This window comes from Mus musculus, chromosome Y, assembly GCF_000001635.26.
Source record: "Mus musculus strain C57BL/6J chromosome Y, GRCm38.p6 C57BL/6J".
NCBI lineage: Eukaryota > Metazoa > Chordata > Mammalia > Rodentia > Muridae > Mus > Mus musculus.
Window position 1 is genome coordinate 90,832,202 of NC_000087.7, and position 12,497 is coordinate 90,844,698.

The window sequence follows — 12,497 nt, forward strand, 5'->3', positions numbered from 1 at the left end:
GGCGGTGGGGGCGCACGCCTTTAATCCCAGCACTTGGGAGGCAGAGGCAGGTGGATTTCTGAGTTCGAGGCCAGCCTGATCTACAAAGGACATCCAGGGCTATACAGAGAAACCCTGTTCCGAAAAAAACAACCAAAAAAAAAAGAAGAAAGAAAGAAAGAGAGAGAGAGAGAGAGAGAGAGAGAGAGTGTGTGTGTGTGTGTGTGTGTGTGTGTGTCTTCTGGAAAAATGAAAGGCATGCATGAAGGAAAGATAGCTAAGGAGCAGCTCTGGAGAGATGAGGGTTGAGAAGCGTTTCATTTGGTACCTGAGTTGGAAATTGGTTCTTGAAGGTACAACAACATTTCAAGAAGCACATAGATTTTGTTGGCTTCGCACTTAAAACCTAACTCATTTCAGAAATTGATATTTGTAGCTATTTGAAAAATAATCTGTGCTATGTTTGAAACCTGGGACAAATGGCTGAGATACCTATCTAACATATCACAACAGACCTGGCCCCCAAGTTCCCTGTATCCACCAGTCCCTCCCTGTTATAGGACCCACCTGGGTGGCATTCCTCAACCCTTACTCTGAACTCTCTGGCACAGGCCGCTCCTCCCTAAATAATCCAACCACTTTGGTTATCCTTTCTCTTTGTAACTTTGAGCCTCCTGACTCCTGAACGTGGTTCTTCTCTCTCACCTCTCTCTTGCCCTCCTTCACCTTTCTCCTCACATGACACATGGCAGTGTGTTCATGTCCACTCCAGACTCTCTCTCTAAGGTTCTTGCCTCTGGCTATGCTCCCCCACGTATCTATAAAAACCTTTCTCCTCTACCATACCCAGGAGCAGTCATCTCTTTCTTTTATTTCTTTTTACTTCATTTGGCGCCATGTTCTTTCCTGTCCTTTACCTTTTTTATTTTATCTTCCTGCAAAATAATCACCCATCCATGGGAAAATGCCACACTATTAAGGGACTTCCAAAGAGGTGCTGGAATATGTTGGGCACCAGCAAGCTATTCTTTTCAGTCAGTACAGTTGAAAAGAATTTCCTGCTTCACATCATAGGTTCCTAGACTCTAGTTCTTCCTTTTCCTCTTCCCGAAGTTGTCCATGTCTTCCGAGTCTGAGAATTCGTGAGGAAAATAACATTCCCAGGCTAGCGGGAGCTAAGAAAACTCACAGCACAGAGGTAACTCCTCATTGTTGTAAATTCAATCAATGAATTCTTTCTCAGGCCTTAGTAGGAAATGTTACATCCTCATAAGTTCACCCCTCCTCCCAGGGGTTCACTTCCGCTTTCTTTTAAAAATGGAAACTCTTGAAGGTCCGCTCCCTGATTGTTTTAATAACTTATTTAACCAAAGAGGGCAAGCAAATGAAATGGCCTTGTGATTGTGTAAGTGCTGGTTTTTTAAAACTAGAAAAGAAACAGTGTAAAGTCCAAGGCAGTTTGGGGCTTGGGAATGAGAGGCATTGAAAGAGCAACTTCAGAGAGCCTCCCAACAAACTGTTTGTGTTAAGTTGCTGTCTGGGGTTTTAGAAACAATAGGTTTTTAATCTGTTCTGCTTTGTTTCCTCCAGGAGAGTATTACAGTAAAAGCTCCCTCAGGTCAAGTTTGAAGTTACTGTTATCTGGAGCATAAAACAAGCTTATGAGAAGTGATTGAGGTTTGTGGTCAGGATATGGATGTGATCACACACACACACACACACACACACACACACACACAATCAGCACTGGGGATTTTCTGGCAGAGGATGGATTCTTCAGGGAGAGCCTGGGTAACATAGTGAGCTGCTGACTACCAATAAATGGAAAAATATTCTATTTAAATTTTAAACAGAATTAGTCTCAGAATTTACTCTGTGTAAGTCAAATATGGAATACAGCTCTCATTATCACACTGTCTTCCCAATTTTCTTAGAAAAATCAGAAAGCCGATTTTATTACTTAAGAAAATACCAAGAGCCATTACTCTTGTTTTTATAGCAAATATAACATAAAAGACCAATTGGGGAATTGTTGGTGATTTGAGTATCAATCCACATTGAGATAGTAATGGGGAACAAGTAAAAACTTGTAAATAATTGCAACTGTGGTTTCTGGAAGATAGAGGCCCATCTGACTAATCATCCTTACCCAAGGTCAAATCCAGCAGATTGTCAGTGTGCTAGCCTCATTGTTTGTAATCGCCTCAAAAATTTAACCGTGTGTGTGTCTGTGTGTGTCTGTGTGTTTATACATGTGTGTGAGAATGTACATGTTAACTATATCCCTTATGTGAAGATCAGAAAACAATTTTGGCAATTGGCCCTCTCCTCCACTGTGTATATTCCAAGGACTGAATTCAAGTCCTCAGGCCTAGAAGCAAGCTCCCTTACCTGACAAGCCATCTTTCTGTCCTGTAATCCACCTTCACTGGATTTTCCAATTCTCTGTGGCTCTCTTTTTGGTCCCCCCACCCCCTTTTTGGTCTGTTTTGAAAGTTTCTTCCTTTTCTGGCCTTCTGTGACCTCCCATCATTTGCATATGGAGCACTAGATATTTTGTGAATGAATTAATCATAGTTTTTTTACTAGAGGATTGATGGGGATAAATTATCTTGAATGATGTAAAACACTGCAGAGAATTCTTTGTTAAAATGAATGGATAGGTGTGCAGAAGACTTTAAATCATTGATCAAGCCTAAAAATCATTATTTATAAACTTTGAAATAATGCCAAACTGCAAGTAAAGATGAGCATTTCTGCTTCAATTAATTGTGCCATTTCCAAATGGGAAAACATTCTATTTTTTTTTGGAGACAATGGCAATTGCATCATCCAGACCAGAGCATTGGATAGAGGCCAGCATTCAAATACACACACACACACACACACACACACACACACACACACCACAAATGCACACAGAGAAACATACACATAAGCATACACACACACACACATGCGTGCTGTTTACATCATTTGGACGTGTATAATCTGGATGAGCTAGATCCTGTAGTGAGCAACTGTAGTATCTAAAGTTGTATTGAGATTTTTAGTTCATTGCTACTTCAAGAGAAGTGATAGATTCCCACTCCATTTGACACCTTGTCAGGTTGCTGTGCGGTATTATTTGGAGTTGGACTCTGGGTCGTATTAAACTATACCAGCAAACTCCCATTCATGCATAAAGCCCAAAAAGGTTAACAACGTAATTGGATCATTGTCAGCATTCATAAACCCTTCTATGGCCAAAACTATAGTGAAATTGTTTTCTCCAGTTCAAGTTGTAGAATTCCCAGAACACAGGTGCAAAAGAACTGCCACACTATGAGAGAGTTGCAGAGTAAAACGTCGATGTAAACATATCAGATGTATTACAGTAATACCGTCTGTGCTTACTCAGTTCTCCTTGGCTCGGTTTTATGTACAAACTAAACTATTAGGATCCCTTTCATTGTTCCTTCTGGCAGCTCTGTCTAACTTCTGCCCCAGGGTCTGGAATGTTCATCACGGCTGCCTTTGGCAATAAAAACCAAAGCACCCTCAGATCCTCATATTTCTCTTTGCACCTGGTCGGCAGAGCACAGTGGGGCACAGAGCTGACGTGAGTGCAGCTTTCCCCTCATGCCCTCATCTTACTGGCCAAAATATCAATTTATCCACTTTGGAATTAACTCCTTTAGTGTGTCTCTTTTTCGAGTTAAATGGGAGAGCCGGACCATGCTTTTTAAATAAAACTATCCACTTTATAATCAGATGCAGAATCAAAGTTACAGATATACAGAGACAAGTGCTCTGGAGTCCAAATAACCACACTTACAGGACATCATATGTGAATGTCGCCTCCTTTCTCTGGGTTCCCTTAATTTAAATGAGTATGGAATGACCCAGCTTGTGATGGTGCCATAAAGACTGCTTTTAGGCAAATATACAGTGTAGATAACTGTGTTTAAAACTACCAGACAGAAAGGTTAACAGCCTTAAAAGGAAAGTGTAATTGTTTAGTGGTGCAGCGGTGCAGTTTCAAAATTGCACTGATTGAGGGCCAGCATGGTTCCTAGGCTGTGTAATCTCAGGGGGGGGGTAACCATTTTTGTAGAATTCCTAGTGCATTGAGCAATGCTCCTTTCTCCCTGAATACTCAGAAGTAAGATTTCCTGTCTCTGACACATTGGCTTTATCCTGTCCCAGGCTTACTTCAGTGTTCCTTCTGTGTACCAACAGGAAGCCATCTCTCGAATGAGTATATCCTTTTGGCAGGATGAATCGGGAAGTTCTGCTTTGAAAGCCTGTAGGTGGCTAACTCACTTCAGCCAGACATGGTCCAATGAGGAAAAAAAAAAAAAAAAGAATGTTTCTAAAGTCCTATTAGATACAACAACAGATGCTGGTGTGAATACAGAAGTGAAAGGAACCTTTATACACTGCTGGTGGCAATGCAAAGTAGTGTATTCACAATGAAGCTCAGTTTGAAGGGTACACACACACACACACACACACAACTAGTTATACAAATACACACACACACACACACACACACACACACAACTAGTTATACAAATCCTGGTCATGTACCCAAAGGACTCCATATCCTAACATAGAGATACTTGCTCAGCCATATTTATTGCTATACTATTTACAATAGCTAAGATATAGAATCAACCTAAAGTTCCCTTGACAGAAGAGTGGATTTTAAGAATATGGTATATACACATATGGGAATTGTATTCTGCCATAAAAAGAATGGAGTCTTCACATTTTCAGGAACATGGATGGGCCTGGATTTCGTCAGCTATATCTGGGTCCTTTCGATAAAATCTTGCTGGTGTGTGCAATGGTGTCAGCGTTTGGAAGCTGATTATGGGGTGGATCCCTGGATAAGGCAGTCTCTAGATGGTCCACCTTTCGTCTCAGCTCCAAACTTTGTCTCTGTAACTCCTTCCATGGGTGTTTTGTTCCCAGTTCTGAGAAGGGGCAAAGTGTCCACACTTTGGTCTTCGTTCTTCTTGAGTTTCATGTGTTTTGCAAATTGTATCTTGTATCTTGGGTATTCTAAGTTTTTTGGGCTATCACCTGAGGAATACCGAATGGCTGAGAAGCACCTGAAAAAAAAAAGGTTCAGCATCCTTAATCATCAGGGAAATGCAAATCAAAACAACCCTGAGATTCCACCTCACAGCCACTCAGAATGGCTAAGATCAAATTCCGATGAATGCCATTTTATTCATCCTGTAGGTCAATGCATCCCGTCAAGAAGCCAAACTGACAGAAGAATGTGATCTTCTCATTGAAATCATTCAGCAACGAAGACAAATTATTGGAACAAAGATTAAAGAAGGCAAGGTATGGTTTCCTTGATAAAAAGGTTCTGTATTTCTCACCTGAAGAATATATACTTTCTCTCCAACATCTACAGCTTTGAAAGTTAAAAACAAATCGTACTCTCTGCATTCGTCATAATCCCTTCTTAACTACCTGCCTTGGTCCATTTTGTGTTGCTGTAGTAAAATACTCGACAAAGAGTAGTGAAGAACCGAAAGAGAATTATTCATATTTCTTAAAATTCCCAATAGCATGGCACCATGTTTGCTCAATGCCTCTGGCAGTAAGTGTCCACCTAGAATCTACTGAGAATATACTTCCGCATAGTGCATCTTCTTTCATCATGTGGACTCATCTCTCATTCCTTTCGTCTCCTAGTTTCTCAGATGCCTGTTTTTCTGCCATGGTTAGTTGCTATTATGTTCCAAGAAGATAATCTGCTATTGTCAAGTGGTTGCATGCCAGGATCAATACTCTACATGCCCACATAAATTTCTTTAGAAAATTTATCGTTTTAATGTTAAATTGACAAGTTACACGTGTACATGTTGGTGGATACGACATGATTCTGTGGTTCATGAATAGAATGTATAATAATTAAATCAAGCTAAGTAACATATTCATCACCTCAAACACTTATTTTTGTGGTGATAAATTCTCGAATTTAACGGTCTAGTAATCTGGAAGTGTAAGAAATTTACATTTGGTATATTTGTTAATCTATGCAATGTAGCTCAAAAAATTTTTTTAAAAAGCCTCTGTTCTCCTGTTTAATTGGTTCTGTATTCTTCTTATGATGGTTTCTATCGTACTATTACACATTACCAAAACTGTGTAGCTTAGAACCTTCTTATTGATTATCTTACTGTTCTGATGTCTGAGAGCAGTCTCACTGTACTAAAGGCTACATAGGTTAAAGGCAATGTTAGTAAGCTATGCTTGTCTTGTCAAGTTTCTGGAGGTCATCCATGGTCCTTGGCTCACAACTAAGTCATTAGCACTCTGCCTTCTGTCTTCATCCTGCTATCTACTTCACTGACATGAACCGTCCTGTCTCTCTGTCATAAAGACCTTAGGAATTATGTAGAGATTACCCAGACGATCCTGGACCACCCCAACCCCTTAAGATTCTTAACCTAGACATCTACAAAGTTCCTTTGGTATGGAAGGTAGCATACTGAAAGATTCCCAAGGTGCCGATGTGGACTTCGCTAAGAGTCCATCTTCAGATTGCAGTGGCACTTTTTCATACCTCTGCAGCAACCGTACTTACTTACCCTTACTCAGCTGCAGCTTGAATTTCACGGCCTGGGGTTTCCTTTCAGGAGCTAGAGGATAGTAATAAAAGGTATTCCAGTTTGGGCCATGATTATAGGTAGAGTCCATCTTTTGTAGCACTCACTCCGCTGCAGACATACACCATTAATAGACATGGACTCCAACGGTGAAGAGTGAAATGAGAGCAGCATTTCGGTGAAGCAGGAATGGCATGAAAGTGCAATGCCACAACTGTGGCTGGAAGCACAGGCATGGTTGAAGAGATACGGGCATGCCTGCAGTTCCGATGCCTGTGCCTAAAAAACATCCTGGAAGAATCTGGAATTGCTTTGGATCGGATGGAAGGCAGAAACCAGGCCTGTGCCTCAGCGCCACAGACTGCAGAAGGCTTCTTATTCATTACGAGGGACGGGAAGAGAGTATTGCCGATGTCTGCCTGGCATCATAGCTTTTGGCAGACTTCAGTTCTGAGGTTCTGGAACAAGTCAGTCGTTAAGAGGACCCGTACTCCACTCATTCTATTATCACACCAGACAGGTGCCTCAGAGACACAGAGATGAGACAGGAGTCCACAGTGAGATTGGATTGCAGAGCGCTGAGCCCAGGAGCCTGGTTAGGGGAAAGCAGAAAAGTAAAACCATTAGAGCACACCAAGGAGAACAAGAAGCTATTTTCAGATTCTTTTCTTTAAAACTGAGGTGCTGAGCTCATTTCCGAAGCAAGCCAAGAAATCTTGAGTTTCTAAAAGCACAGCCAGCAAAATCAGCAGCATTATCTAATTTCCGGTAAGATTCGTTTTGCAGAAGAGGACGCAGACCTGAAAAGAAACAGTTTAGAGATAAAGAAATCACAGACAAAAAAGGACTCAAAGAAGAAACACACAGACGGGAATGCAATCAATAAGTTTTGGAGGTAAACTCGTAGACAATTATGTGACAGAAAACAGCTACAGAAGAAATTGGGCAATCCGACCCCTCGGAGGAAGTTTTTTTTTCCCGGCGTGCTCTCTGTCGCCACCCGGTGGTGACAGAGGAGAATGCGGTGGTCGTGACCGTTCGATTTTCCTTTTTTTCAAAGGACACTTGTTTTTGGTTTCCGTGAGCGTTGATTCTTTTGGAAAGCATCTGCGTGCACGTTCGTTTTTCTTTTTTATTATCTTTTATTATCATTGATGCGCTTCTTGCTGGGGTTCGATGTGACCGGGCCAGGCTGTTAAATACACAGCAACACGAAATATGAATATTCTTCTGCTTCCGTGGGGACTGAGTTTTGGCCTCTGCCTGGGGAGTTCCATCGAGGTAAGAAGGGACAAAAGGGTCTGAGTGACATTCAAGCATGACAGATGTCCATGGACTCAAAGATTAAAGCGAGATTGATATTTGAAATGCTGGTCCCGACCATACTAGTCATTCATCACCCGGAGACTTAAAAACATGCGTTGCTCGTTCAAATGCAAATTACTGTGGCTCTGCCAATGGCAGCTCCTTAACTAGAATGCCAGAGGATGTGCCCAGACATCTAGAGTTTTCCTGGGAAAGATCCCCAGCTGATTCTATCGCACACAGTGTTTGTGAATCTCCGAGGCAACTGTCAACTGACCTGTAATGAAAAGTACGCTCTACATGGAAGTCCACTCGAGAAGATCGTGGCAGTTTCACAGTATGCTCTCAATTTCTTTTACATCAATATCTCCTGTTTCGGTTATTCTTCTTGTCCTTAAACATCACCGTTAATCTCCACATAGCCTCAGAGGAAAAACCTGAAAAATATGACATTGAAGAGCCGTCATTTTTGAGACGTGTGGTCTCTGCTGTGCCTATTCAAAGGCTAAGAGAGTGACATGAAATGAAGCCAGAAGAGTAGTCTGACCTCATCTCGTTTGGTGAGAATTTTATCATCTGCCTTCAACTTGGCCGTACCATTTAAATCTTCTTTATGTTATATAATTAAATATTCCACTCATCTGGTTTATGGTTGAGACTATTAACTTATCCTTCTGGAATTCTCCCTTCCTCTGACAGTTCCTAATAGATGTGTTCTAACACCCTGAGTTAGGCTAGAGGGCTGCCTCGACTCTCTAGATAATGTTGCCAGAGGCTCTGTTCTATCTGGTGTGAAATGGTGTTATTTTGTTCGACTCGGGTACACACTTCTCCTGATAGGGACAAGACCTACCTTTACAATGAACGATGTGTTTTTACCATGCTGCACAAAGTGACTGGAAATGACGTTTACAGTGAGAGGAAATGGCCCAGCTGTGCTTTTTTTGGCTTTCTCTCATCAGTCCAATAAGAAAAATATCAATCAATGGGAAAATGCTCCCTCTCTGTTAATTTCATACACAGGTTTTAGGCAGTATGGAAAATAGGAATACCTAATGCTTTCATGTCACAACTTTATTACGTGGATTACAAAGAACTTTGTAGGGTTTTTTTTCACTGTTTTTAACTTAAGCCTCGAATTCACACCTACAGACATGTTTTATTTTCTTAAAGGCATATTGAAAACCTGAGATGGAGAGAGTTCCAGGGTTCTCTAAGGTCCTGAAGTCATTAGGTAGGATGGCAGAAGGAAGAGATTCGGTGACCGTTTGTCACTTGCCAGCGGACACCTTTCCCCCCTTCAACAGAGAAGTAATGAGCGATGCTAGTGTGAGTTAGTGTCACACTGACACGAATTAGTGTCTCCTCATCAAACAGGTGACTAAGGCTTCTCCAAAGACTGAAAGTTCAAGTTCCAAAAATTTGCCTTCCGGATTTCAACCTCTCTCTGCTTAGACAGAACAGACCTCACGCCTCTGAAGGGTTCAGCCCTGAGCCACCTCCCAAGCGATCGATCCTTAACGTGTGACCTCGCCCGCCGTGCTTCTCTCGTTCCAGGTGATCAGGCTCCGCAAGTTAGCTCAGCAGATTGCAAACTGTAAACAGTGCCTTGAGAGGTCTGCATCGCTCATCTCGCAAGCGGAGCACTCGCTGAAGGAAAATGACCACGCCCGTTTTCTACAGACAGCAAAGAATATCACTGAGAGGTGGGTGCAGGGACAGCTGGGAAGCTGTCAGGCTGATGGTGGCTCATATCTGCGTGGGACTGACCGGTCGGCCTTGCTCTCCGACTGACTTGTTTTCTGTTAGAGGTCGAGTGCCAGAGAGAATGGAAGCTTCGGCTGGTTTGCTCCAGCTAAGAACGCTTTCCTTCGACATGATAAAACCCTTTCCGTGACAGCCTTCAGCTTGAACTCAACAAAACCATAAAACACATCAAAATAAGTCTAGATCATTCTCTATGCTCAGTAGTAGCATTATTCAAGACATGGTTTTCTTTGTGTAAACATAATTACTTGCATTTTAGCACCCGCTAGATTGTTCTGCTGTCAGTCACTTTCCAAATGAACTCAAGAGCACACAGGAGACAGACACACATACCTTGCTTTACGCTTTATACAAGGGAGCACTCACCAGAAAATCTGAGCGTAGGGACGAGATTGTGTGCCGACTGGGGAATTTCTGAGAAAGCTCAGGAATATTTCCCGTGGCATCTGTTGGGAAGACGGTAGGGGAAAAAAGGCGAATAGCGGGAGAACGAGAAAGAGCCAGACAACCCCTCCCCCCCTTTTCATGTTTATTTTAGAGAGGGGCTAGTAATTGATTAAACTAATCCAAGATCTGGAGACATTCTTTTTTAATCTTCACTCTGCCTTTGATGCAGTTTGAAATTCTGGAGACTCCCCTTGGAAGTGGGGCAGGGGCGAGTCTGAAAGGAACAGACAGTTTCCCAGACAGATGTGTGAAGAGATGCCTGAAGCTGTGCGCTTCTGGCCGGGGTTCGATGTGACCGGGCCGGGCTGTCAAATACACAGCAGCACGAAATATGAAGATTCTTCTGCTTCCGTGGGGACTTTTTCGGATATTTTAAAGAAGGGGGGGGGGTGGCACCGGGTTACCTCTCCCAATTCCTCTGCTTTCTCTGTGAGGTTGTTTGCGTTCGCACGTGACGCCTTTTCAGAGGGGGTGCTTTTTAAAACCCTGATATTTCTTTTCCTTTGGTTTTGTTCTCACTCCTTCACAGTGGTGATAAAAGCCACCTTGACATTTCTTAAAACAGTGTCTTGTTTAAATGACAGAGTCTCCATGGCAACTGCATCCTCCCAGGTCCTAATTCCCGAAATCAACCTCAATGACACGTTTGACACTTTTGCCTTGGATTTTTCCCGGGAGAAGAAACTGCTAGAGTGTCTGGATTACCTAACAGGTATCGTCTTACTCTCTTCTATGTTCTCTCTAGTACAGTGTCTATTCACTTTACCATTGAGTCGATTATCTTCTAAAACCCATACACGTGCTTCAGTCTCTGAAATGCTATCTGATAGTCCTATAAAGATGAATGTCCGCGCTGTATTCTAACCTAAATAACACAGACCAAGTAGAAACAGGGACAAGAAAATAAAGATAAAGGAAGAATTTAAATGACTTGTTGATTTCTTAGCAGATCACCGTGATATTTTTTAAAATAGCTGGTGGCGTGTGGACGAGAGATTGGCATAGTGGGTTTCAAGCCAAATCAGGCCCTGTGGCTGTTTTGTAAATAAGATTTTATGAGAGTCTGGTCGTACTCTTTACGTACAAATCATCTACATCCGCTCTAATGGCAGGGTTAAGTAGGTGCGAGAGCAGAAGTCTGTCCTACAATACCTAAAATGTCGATCCTATAGTCCTTGATTAGTAAGATTTCCACCCCCCACCCCCTACCAAATGAGAATGACATTATGAAAGTCTGCCATGGTTACTTTTTCTCTGATCTATCTTTCTTCATACACAAGAAGCTATTGTTCTCTTACTCTCATAAATATATTCTCATGATAAATCGAGGTGACGTCTTAGCGGCCGGCTGGCTGGCTTTAGTCACACCGCTTAGAAAAATCAACAACAGATAAACCCTGAAACATTCTTTAAGTAGACGGCTGAGCGCTCTGGAACCAAAACCTCCTGTTAGTAAATGTGCTAGACCTGTTTAGGAGGAAGACCTGCTTCAACAGTCGAATACCTCCAAATTGTCGTCCTAATGGTATCTGCTGCTCCGCTGACATGCGTGTGATGTCCACAGCTCCCAACGCTCCCACGATTAGAGAAGAGCTCTGCACCGCTTCCTATGACACCATCACCGTCCACTGGACCTCAGAGGACGAGTTCAGCGTGGTCTCCTACGAGCTCCAGTACACCATATTCACCGGACAAGCCAATGTTGTCAGTGAGTATCTCTCGGCTGATTCCCTTCCGCGTTCGACGACTGTTTTCAGATGAGCTGGGTGAAGGGATCTCAACACAGAAAGGAGATGATGAGGACTGAACATGATGACAATATTTATCGGCTTCTCTTTCCTGTTCAAGGAATGGATAATGCTCACTTGTATCGCAGTCATGAGAACAGCTGACTAAATACCCATGAAATTAACAACCTCCGGAAAACCACATGGATGTAGTTTTTTTTTTTAAAGATTTATTTATTTATTATATGTAAGTACACTGTAGCTGTCTTCAGACACTCCAGAAGAGGGAGTCAGATCTTGTTACGGATGGTTGTGAGCCACCATGTGGTTGCTGGGATTTGAACTCTGGACCTTCGGAAGAGCAGTCGGGTGCTCTTACCCACTGAGCCATCTCACCAGCCCGGATGTAGTTTTAAAAAAGAAGCCGGTAACCACATACACACTGTGAATCCATTGATCACCTCATAACATAGATATCCAAACTCAACCACTCTTACGTAAAATGTATTATCAGAGGTTAAAATTGTAGATATTAATTAGGATTGTTTGTACGGAATAGAGAAAAGTGTGGCAGAAAAGCGGAACGCGCAAAGAGAACGTATATGGTACGAAGTGAACTCTCCATAGAGGTAGCACGCTGAGCAGTGTTTTATTGATC

At 42.3% G+C, this 12,497-nt stretch overlaps 1 long non-coding RNA gene across 4 annotated transcripts; it reads right to left on the reverse strand.

Annotated features, from left to right (window-relative positions):
• Positions 1-4,580: 4,580 nt before the first annotated feature.
• On the reverse strand, positions 4,581-11,731 carry LOC108168645. Of its 4 annotated transcripts, none has more exons than XR_001782924.2 (5): positions 11,617-11,731; positions 10,032-10,111; positions 8,176-8,335; positions 6,576-7,185; positions 4,581-5,078 (listed from the first exon to the last, which is right to left on the reverse strand). It is a non-coding gene; the product is annotated as an uncharacterized LOC108168645 (long non-coding RNA). The 4 variants fall into 4 exon arrangements; XR_001782926.2 differs by having other exon boundaries at positions 6,576-7,393; XR_001782923.2 differs by having other exon boundaries at positions 6,576-7,785.
• Positions 11,732-12,497: the final 766 nt, after the last annotated feature.